Genomic DNA, 10,325 nt, shown 5'->3' with positions numbered 1-10,325 from the left:
AATGCGCGAAGAACAATTGACGAAGTTAAAACTGGAAAAAAAAAAAAAGAAAAAAAGAACAAACAATGAGAAAGTTTCAAATTGTTTTCGACGATTAAGACGAAATTTAGGAATACTTACTGCGGACGATTATGCGATAGGAAGCAACTGAAGCGAATGCCGCGACGCGATGTACGACTGAACGAATGCGACTGAATTATCGTACGACGATACGAATGATTAACGATACACGCGTGACGATGCCGCTCGCAATTGAAAGACCAGCACGAGACGGTTTACTAATCGTTCGCTCACTAAAATGATACTTACCTTCGCGTATGCTTGGAGATACTGTTCACAATTGAAGATTTCGCACAGGACTGTCCACTGATCGTCACGCCTGATGGAACGACTCTGTCTCCACCAACGCTTGCAGCCATGTCCACGAATGCTTCAAGATATTGACTCATCGAAGAAGCTAGCACAGAAAAGTATCACTTTTGCGTTGCGACTGACGAAACGATTTCACCTGCACGAGCGCTTGAAGAGCGCTAAGAGATTGAAACGGTTCTTTGGTCCACGTTTAGCGATTCGAACGCACGGAAACTGACTCGCTGCTACATGTTCACGATTAAACTACTCGAACGAGACTGCCGATACCGTTGTTAGACTCCAACAAGGCTCGAAACGGAGGACCCCAAATACGCACGCTGATTGGTTTTCAAGAAAATCGTCACGCGGCATATTCGCCCGCAAGATGGCGTTTACTGCGTGAATACGCTCCAAGTGCGGGGCAGATCCTTCGCTGGAAGAGCGTGAACGATACCTGGGTGAATGCGAGGCTTCGATGTAATTGGGTAAGTAGTGGCGCTCGACCGCTCGGGCCGTTAAAATCCGTCAATTATCCTTACAAGAAACTCGTAGCGTAGGAAATTAGAAATACTGCTACGAATGTTGAAGAGAATCGTTTTAGCTATTGGAGTACCCTTCTAAAATAGCGCCTTGACTGCGAAAGCGAGCAACAACGAGCTACAACGAGACAAAAGCTACGTACTATCCAAAATAAACAATCTAAAGTACAACAAAATTCTTACGACAAAAAGAGAAGATAAATAAAATAAAAAAATATGTCTAAAAAGACTCAGCTAGCATGTTCCCACAGACAAATCAAATTTTTAGGTAAAAAGAATCTAACTCTATCCCTTCTTTCAAACTACCTCCAGAGAAAGCTCCCCTCCTCCAAGATGCAGGTATAGCGATACAGAACATCAATAAAAACATGGAGTCTAGTTATTTCACAACATGTAAAACAACGGAAAAACTATACGTTATCGGCACTCACTTTTCCAAAACAGACACACACAACGATCACCTGGGTCGAGAATTATTATCTCCGAAACAAATAAACTGAAAAATAAAATAGAGCGAGACATATCGCTAAATAAGGCAGTCTTCATATTCTCTAATGAAAACACCTCGGACAACCCCAAACAACCAGACACAGAAATAAACTACTTTACAAATTATAATCAACTAAAAATCATTTCCTCTAAATTAAACAATAAAAAATCATCCGCTTTCGACGACGTCCCGAACATTTTGCTCAAACGGTTAACCAACAAAATAAAATGATATTAAACAGTGCTCTTTAATAATATTAGCAGCCATCACAAAGGAAAAGAAAATAAAGACCGCTTCTCACCCTCAAACCTGCGATATATAAGTCTCCTACCCAACATAACCAAAATATTCGAAATAATCATAAATAACCCCCTAGTCTCCTTTTGAACAAAAAAAAAAAAAAAAAAAAATAACGTAATCCTAATAAAAAATCAATTCGACTTCCTTAACAAACAATGTTTAACAATCTACAATCGAAGCATCGAGAAAGAGAAATGTTTTAGTATTACGCGATCATTATCATGCATATTGTATCATTCTCATTTTGGCACACACCTATGTTTCTTTAAATATTCTATTTTTTGACCATGGAAAACAAATAAGAAAACTATTAATTTCAGCCAACGCTCATACCGCGCTGAGTGCACTCGTTCTCGTCCGATCACGAAAGTTAAGCAGCGCCGGGCACGGATAGTACTTGGATGGGTGACCGCCTGGGAACTCCGTGTGGTGTTGGCTTTCTTTTATTTTTCCAATATTTTTTTACTTTTCTTGACAATCTATTTTTAATAATCTACAATCGAAGCATCGAGAAAGAGAAATGTTTTAGCATTACGCGATCATTATCATGCATATTGTATCATTCTCATTTTGGCACACACCTATGTTTCTTTAAATATTCTATTTTTTGACCATGGAAAACAAATAAGAAAACTATTAATTTCAGCCAACGCTCATACCGCGCTGAGTGCACTCGTTCTCGTCACAGTCGACTGTTGACCACCGAGCGGGACGGACCCCTCGGAGCGCGCGTCGGAGTAGACTAACATCCACTAAAGTAGATGGATCAAGTGACAAAATAGCGACAAAAAAGTGAAAAATACTGCATCCACATCATCTCCATAAATACAAATAAGAACAAAAAGAAAATAAAATAAGATAAGACAAAATAAAACTGTACAAAAAAATAAAAGCCACCGATAACGAAGCCAAGAGCAACGAAACGGAACCCACCGTAGACCCAATAAAAAAAGCCATCAAGAGAAAAATAATTACACATAAAACAGCCAGGGAAATCAACAGTATCTTAAGACTCCCCGCTCAAAAGACGCGGAAACTCAACCCACAACCTAACCTGGTTGCCAGGGCAAAGAGTCTAGCAAACATCCTAGGAAACACAGTTGTAGATTATCACCCCAGCCAAGAAGAAAAGGCTAACGAAATTACAATCTGAACCAGAGCCTCATCCGCAACCGGGACCATCAAACTACTCCACTTGGAACTCAACGCTAGATCAAATAAGAAAGAAAAACGAAAGATTACGAGGCAAAACGGGAAGACACGGTCCCACCACGCCACCGGAACAATCGGCGCAGCAGGGGCGACGCACCCCACCGTACAACCCAGGAGGCCCGGCGCCTCCAACACCGCCAAGGGGGGACCGAGCACCTGACGGACGCCCCACCGGATGCTCCGCGAAGGAGCGTACGAGCACCCCACCCACCACAAGAGACAACAGGCCGCCACCCATCAACATAATCCTACAAGACCCCAAGGACACCGTAACGCTCATAGAGAAAGTAGCGGACATTAAACAATTTCACATTAAAAGAATACACGCAGGTAAACACGCACTCTACCTCCAAAACCTACCCGATTTCCATAAAGCAAAACAAACTCTCCTCTCAGCTAACACAACCTTCTACACGTATACACCCGAAACAGAGAAACACCATACATACTTGTTAAAAGGTTTAGACAATAGCTACACCGAAACAGAAATACTTACAGACCTACAAGCCTTGCACATTGACGACGTAAAATTCATTAAAAGTCACACGATTCACGACAAAAAGATCAAGGGAGAACAACATATTGCTCCCAATTTACATAATACAGCTATCCCCCGACAGCAATACAAGCAACCTACTAAAAATAAACTATTTTAACTACTACAAGATAAAATGGGAAAAAAAAAAAAAAGAAAAAAGGATGACATAGCTCAATGCCACAAATGCCAGCGACTAGGCCACACAGCGCAAAACTGCAACCTAAACTACCGCTGTGTTAAATGCAGTGAGCCCCGTGGCCCAGGCGACTGCAAAATAAAAAGGGAAAACGCAGTAACCAAAGACAAAATATTCTGCGTCAACTGTAAAAACTACGGACACCCCGCGTCATACAAAGGTTGCCCCAAACTCGTAGAGCTTCGTAAAAAGCTAGCCGATAAACTCAAAAAAGACAAAGAAGCAAAGACACAACGAATTGCCCAAATAAGCCGCAAATACGTCCCAGAACTAAAGTTCTCTGACGTAGTGAAACAGCAAACAAAAAAGCAAATCAAACAACCAAAAACACATCACAATCAGCAAACTTAGATCCGCGCTCAAGCCAAAGCCCAATCACAATCGATAACTCCCCCCATCTAAACATTATAAACGTTATCGAAGACTTTAAAAAAGGTATTCTCCAAGCGTTAAAAGAACAACAAATGCAATTAAACGAAATAAAAAATACACTATCAACGCACGAAGAAAGGTTCGACGCCATCTTCAGCACTTTCAATAGTACAGACGACGAATAACCAAATCACGCCAAACCGACAATCACAGCAAAAGACACATAAATTTAACCCAAAACATCTGAAAATAATTGCAATAAATGCTAACTCTTTAATTTCAAACCAAAAAAGATACAGTATGCTAACCCTAATAAATAAAGAAGCCCCCGATATGGTACTCATCTCAGAAACAAAACTAAACAAAAGACACAATGTACACTTCAAAAACTACACCATGATAAGACACGACAGACCGAACGCCAGTCAAGGAGGAGGAACAGCGATCAAGAAAAGATAAAAAAAAAAAAAAAAAAAACCCTATAAAATACAAAACGATCCTAATTGATAAAATAACAAGTTTCAGAACCTTAGAAACAACGATCATAAAAATAAAAATAGGCAATCAGGAAAATTTATTCATCACTGCAGCCTACGCAACCCACGGAAACCAGAAAGAATTTAACTACGAATTCAATAATCTCTTCGAACTCTTGCAGCTCAACAAACCGGAAAACTACTATATGATAGCAGGAGACCTTAACGCGAAACATACAAGCTGGAAAAACGAAATAAACAACACGAGAGGCAACTTCATTAGAAACTGGCTAGACAATAAAAGCATCCGCTACAAAACAAACCTATACAGCTCCGAGCTACCCTCTTACCCAAAAGGAGGCTCATACCTGGACATATGCCTAGCAGATGCGCGACTAAAATTCCAAAACCTACGTCCAAATAACACCGTAAAAACCTTAGCCTATGACAGTGACCATAACGCCCTAGTATTTCAAATTAACAAAAACACATCTGACTTCCTAACACTCGAAACCCAGACCGAGACACCCAGGTACAACTACAAAAAGACAGACTGGAAAAAGTTCCAAAACACACTCGAACAAAACTGCGACCTAAAGATCTACAACAACGTCAACCTAACAAACAGACAAATCGACTCATTCTTAGACGAAATAGAAAAACACACACAAATCGCTCTCCAAAAATCCGTGCCAATCATAAAACAAAAAAATTCATGCGAGCCCTATATAAACAATAAAATAAAAGATCTACAGCGAGATAAAAGCTACATACTCTCCAAAATAAACAATATAAAATTCAACTATTCCTACGACAAAAGAGAAGAATTAGAATTCCTAAAGTTCCTACTACACAGAATAAAAGCGCAACTGAAACAAGAATTCGCAATTTCTATAAACCATTACTGGACAAACAAAATAAAAAACATCTCCAAAAACGACTCAGCCAACATGTTCCCACAAATAAATCAAATCTTTAGACCAAAAGAACAAAACCCCATCCCACCTCTCAAATTGCCCCCCAGAAAATGCCTCCCTCATCCAAGAAGCAGGTATAACGATACACAACACCATCAAAGACACCGAGGGCAACTTCATAATACCCAAAACAATAGAAAAACTAGACATCATCGGCACCCACTTTTCCAAAATACATACGCAAAACGAACACATGGGCCGAGAACAACTAAACAGAATTATCATCGCCGAAACAAACAAACTCAAAAATGAAATGGAACAAGACAAAATGCTAAACAAAACAGTCTGCACGTTCTCAAACGAAAACACCGCAGACAATCCCAAACAACCAGATCCAGAAATAAACTACTTCACAAACTACAATCAACTAAACACAATCCTCTCCAAACTAAACAACAAAAAATCCTCCGGCTTCGACGGCATCCCAAACACCCTACTCAAGCGCCTACCGAACAAAATAAAATGGTACTACACGGTACTCTTCAACAATGCTCTAAACAACACATACTTCCCCAGAAAATGGAAAAAAGCCAAACTGATAGCCATAACAAAAAAAAACAAAGACGGCTCCTCGCCCGCAAACCTACGACCCATAAGTCTCCTCCCCAACATAAGCAAAGTATTTGAAATAACCATAAACAACCCCCTAACCTCCTTCTGCACAAAAAACAACATAATCCCAGAGAACCAATTCGGCTTCCGACACAAACACTCCACAATCCACGCAATAAACAAACTCACGTCGGACATCTGCTGGGCCCTAAACGCAAAACAACGAGTAGCCGCCTGTCTAATAGACCTCGAAAAAGCTTTCGACACAGTCTGGATCCCAGGTCTCATATACAAACTGAACAAAAAGAAGTTCCCTAAACACCTGACTAAAATGGTCTGGGACATGATCACAAGCAGAACATTCGTAATGACTGAAGGTTCACACTCATCAAGCAAAGAATTCTCCATAAAGAACGGTCTACAACAAGGTGCAGTAAATTCCCCGTTACTTTTCAGTATTTACAACAGTGACTTACTAAATCTCTTTAATCTCAATACATCCACCCATGAACGCTCCATAGCCTTCGCAGATGACCTAATCATCTACGTAACAGGCCGCAAAATCAAAACAATAAAAACGAAACTCCAAGAACTTTTTGAGAAAATAAACGACTATTACCACGCATGGAAATTAAAAATCAACAATGCGCAACAATAAGCAAATGCGAAACCATACTGTTTAGACCCAAGTCAAGTGAAATCGGCCCAATAGAAAGAGAATACTGCAAAAAATTTCAACTAAGAGAAAAAACAGACAAAGGGGCTCTCATACCACACAAAAATTGCGTAAAATACCTGGGAGTAAACATAGACTATAAATTAAACTACAAGCAGCACACCGAAATTCAACTTACCAAGGCCAATAAAGCATTCTGGAAAATAAAAAAACTATTCTACTCCAAACATCTCGACAGCAAAGTAAAAATTCTATGCTATCAAGCGCTAATCAGACCGATCATAACCTACGGCTGCCCAATCTGGTACAACATATCAGCCTCCCAAATGGAAAAAATTCGCATATTCGAAAGAAAATGCATCAGGGCTTGCTTGAGTACTTACAGATCCGAACACAGCGGATTCAAAAAATATATAAAAAACAAAATAATATACGACCTAGCCAACGTTCACCGCATAGACTGTCACATCCTAAAGCTAATAAGAAACCACTTCGCGCAAGCGGCAAAGATAAAAGAAAATAGTTTAATCTTCAGTTGCTTATTTCCAAATGACGCATATTACAAAAACACTCTGACAACAGGCTACATCCCGCCAGAAGCTTTCCTATACCTTGACGAAAAAAACTACCTCCAGGACCAAAATAATATTCCAATAATTTATCACGTAAAAAGAAAAAGAAAAATAGGGATCAAAACTATACTTCACGAAGAAAACCTAAATGGACAGACCGCAGACACTAGGTGGAGATACAACATGGCCCTCCCTCTGAAAGACACTAAAGACAAATATAGAAAAAATACAAAAAAATATTGGTGGATACTGAATCCATAATAAAATAAGAGAGAAAATCCATTGAACCGATAAAACTCAATTCTGCCCCCGTACAACACAGGTGCAAACATTGTAATTATTGTAATTCTCTTTCTTTTAAAAGAAACCTATTTAACATCCCCCTCCCCCTTCCCCTCATCCCACCCCTCCCCAAAATTTCACAGCCCCCAAAAATATACTACCGAAGCGTCCTGTTTTGCGACCCAGTTTTCAGGACAGTAAAAACAAATAAAAACAAAATCATATAGAAGCTTCGCTCCCTCCAGCGGCTCAAACCAAAAAATTATATTAATCAGGAAAAATGTAAAGCGCCGACACATATTATAGCATGGCTACGTCGTACCGTTGCGTATCGGTACCTTTGCCTAAGATATCATTACATAAATTCACCGTTTATTGTGAATACCAAAATGTATTTAAAATTGTATCTTGGGTTTAATAAACATTGTGGCGGCACTTGACAGTAAACTTCCCAACAGTTCACGTCGCGTGACGCACGACACAAAGACCCTATACCTGCGGACAAGATGATTGCCAGATGTCCGATACATTCGTACCGAATATTTCCAGCTAGCCTAAGGACCGCTATAAATCTTGGGATTTATTTTAGCTAAGGTCCTCCAAAGAGACAAACAGTCTCTGTTTATCAGTCTCGAAGTCGACCACCTACCACGGGGACACGCGAGAAATCTGCTATCTCTCACGTACGATGCTTCCCGCTAGCGACACCCTCTCAAGGGCAGCTAGCATCCTTTTCCAACGACCAACACGAATTAGCCAATAAACATTAACGTACATTTCATTTCCCTCACTTTCCGAACCAAAGCTTTTCTCAACGAATCCGATGCCTTCGCATCCTTAGACACATCCCAACGCAGTCTTCCTCCGCAGCAGCATCGCGACAAAAAAGTCAGTCTATTACAGCGAGTCAACATATCACGATCGTTATACTTACACGGTTCGAGTCGAATAATTACCTAAGCTCTCGACATCTCGTGCAATCATTGTCCGCACTCGTAGCGCATCTCGAATCATAGCTATCCAAGCTCGAACTTATAACCGCGCATTCGCGAACCGAATATAATCGCGAGTCCTGCGCCAAGTGTACTCATTGATATTACAGTGAATAAACATTTATCGTTGAGTAAATCTGAGTTTTCCTTCCGACCCTATCACGACATATCACCTCAACATCTTAAAAAAAAAAAAAAAAAGCACTCGTTCTCGTCCGATCACGAAAGTTAAGAAGCGCTGGGCACGGATAGTACTTGGATGGGTGACCGCCTGGGAACTCCGTGTGGTGTTGGCTCTTTTTTTTATTTTTCCAATATTTTTTACTTTCCTTGACAATCTATTTTTAATAATCTATAATCGAGTAATCGAGAAAATGCAATGTTTTAGCATTACGCGACCATTGTCATACATTGTATCACTCTCTCATAGACGTACAAATAAATTGTTGCATGTTTTAAAGCTAAAAGAAGTCACGTTTCTTGATATGCAGAAATTTTATCATAACAGATTGATATCGTTAAATTTCAAGTGCATGCGTACTCGACGAAACTTCAGCGTCAATTTTTCCGAAAACAAAACTTTGTATCAAAAATTGTCATTGTACATTTTGGACTTACTTTTGAATAGGGAATCATTTACTTTCGTCTGGCAGCATATCTTTCCAGAACATCTTGTTCTAACTATGAATAGTTAGACACCGATTCTTCGCGTCAATTTCGCCACAATTTATTGCATTACTACTTCCTGAAATTAGAATTTCTAGTGCGTGTATAGCCTAAACATGGAAGCTTTGCGGAAATTGGAAAAATTCATGGAATCGGAAACCTTGTACTTTTATAATGAATGTTCTAAAAACATTTCAGCACTCAAAACTTAACTGTGAAACCTAGAAAACGGTTGTTCTTGCAATATCTGTGGTTCAATCTGTAAATGTTTAATTTAATTTGTAAAGTGATATTTCTATCTGTAAAACCTACAAAACGGTTGTTCTTAGAACATCTGATATTTAATTCTTCAGATTTACGAAATGGATATTAGTAAAATATTCGAAATATAAACTTTAAGAATTATTCGTAGGACTTTCGGGAGAGATGTTCCGAGAACATTCAAAATTTAAGTTTCAAGGACATCTGTAAGATTTAAGATGTGCACGTTGCTAGGACGTGCAAAACTTAAGTCTCGCCAACTATAAACTTAAACATATAGACTTAACATATAGACAACATAAACTTAACATATTACTACCAGAACGTATCAGAAAAATAGAAAAATGACTGCAAGATAAAAGCAAACCCCAGTCAATTTAACCACATTACATTTACAATACGAAAGCGGAAACCACCTAATATCCGATTGAATGGCACGCACATAACACAAACAAAGCAAGTTAAATACTAAGACTCCACTTGGACTCATAACTTACATGAAAGCAACATACCAAATCAATTATAGACAAAATACGGATAAAAAGGAGACAGACGTACTGGCTAACTAGTCGAAACTGTAAACTCAGCATAGAAAGTAAATTGAAAATATCCAAAACCAGGATAATAAGGTAACTAAACCAGAATCGCTTCTAGAAAATACTCAGAACAGTAGTCAACGCCCCATGGAATATCAGAAACGAGGATATACGCAAGACCTAAAAATACCAATGGTCAAAGAAGAAATCGGCAAGTACTCAAAAAAAGGAAAAAAAAAAAAAAAAAAAAAAATACAAGGAAAGAACGGCAACGCGTCCAAGCCAAATTGTAACGTACAAATTAAATAAATGAAAAAAGAAACGGATTGCATGTTTG

The 10,325-nt window shown here is 39.1% G+C and overlaps 1 non-coding gene across 1 annotated transcript; it reads left to right on the top strand.

Annotated features, from left to right (window-relative positions):
• Positions 1-1,999: 1,999 nt before the first annotated feature.
• Positions 2,000-2,118, top strand: LOC117238687. The gene has a single exon (XR_004494248.1). It is a non-coding gene; the product is annotated as a 5S ribosomal RNA (ribosomal RNA).
• The last annotated feature ends 8,207 nt before the right edge of the window (positions 2,119-10,325 follow it).

This window comes from Bombus vosnesenskii, unplaced genomic scaffold (assembly GCF_011952255.1).
Source record: "Bombus vosnesenskii isolate JDL3184/JDL3185 unplaced genomic scaffold, Bvos_JDL3184-5_v1.1 scf7180000013602, whole genome shotgun sequence".
NCBI lineage: Eukaryota > Metazoa > Arthropoda > Insecta > Hymenoptera > Apidae > Bombus > Bombus vosnesenskii.
This window is presented reverse-complemented; position numbering and strand designations above follow the sequence as displayed.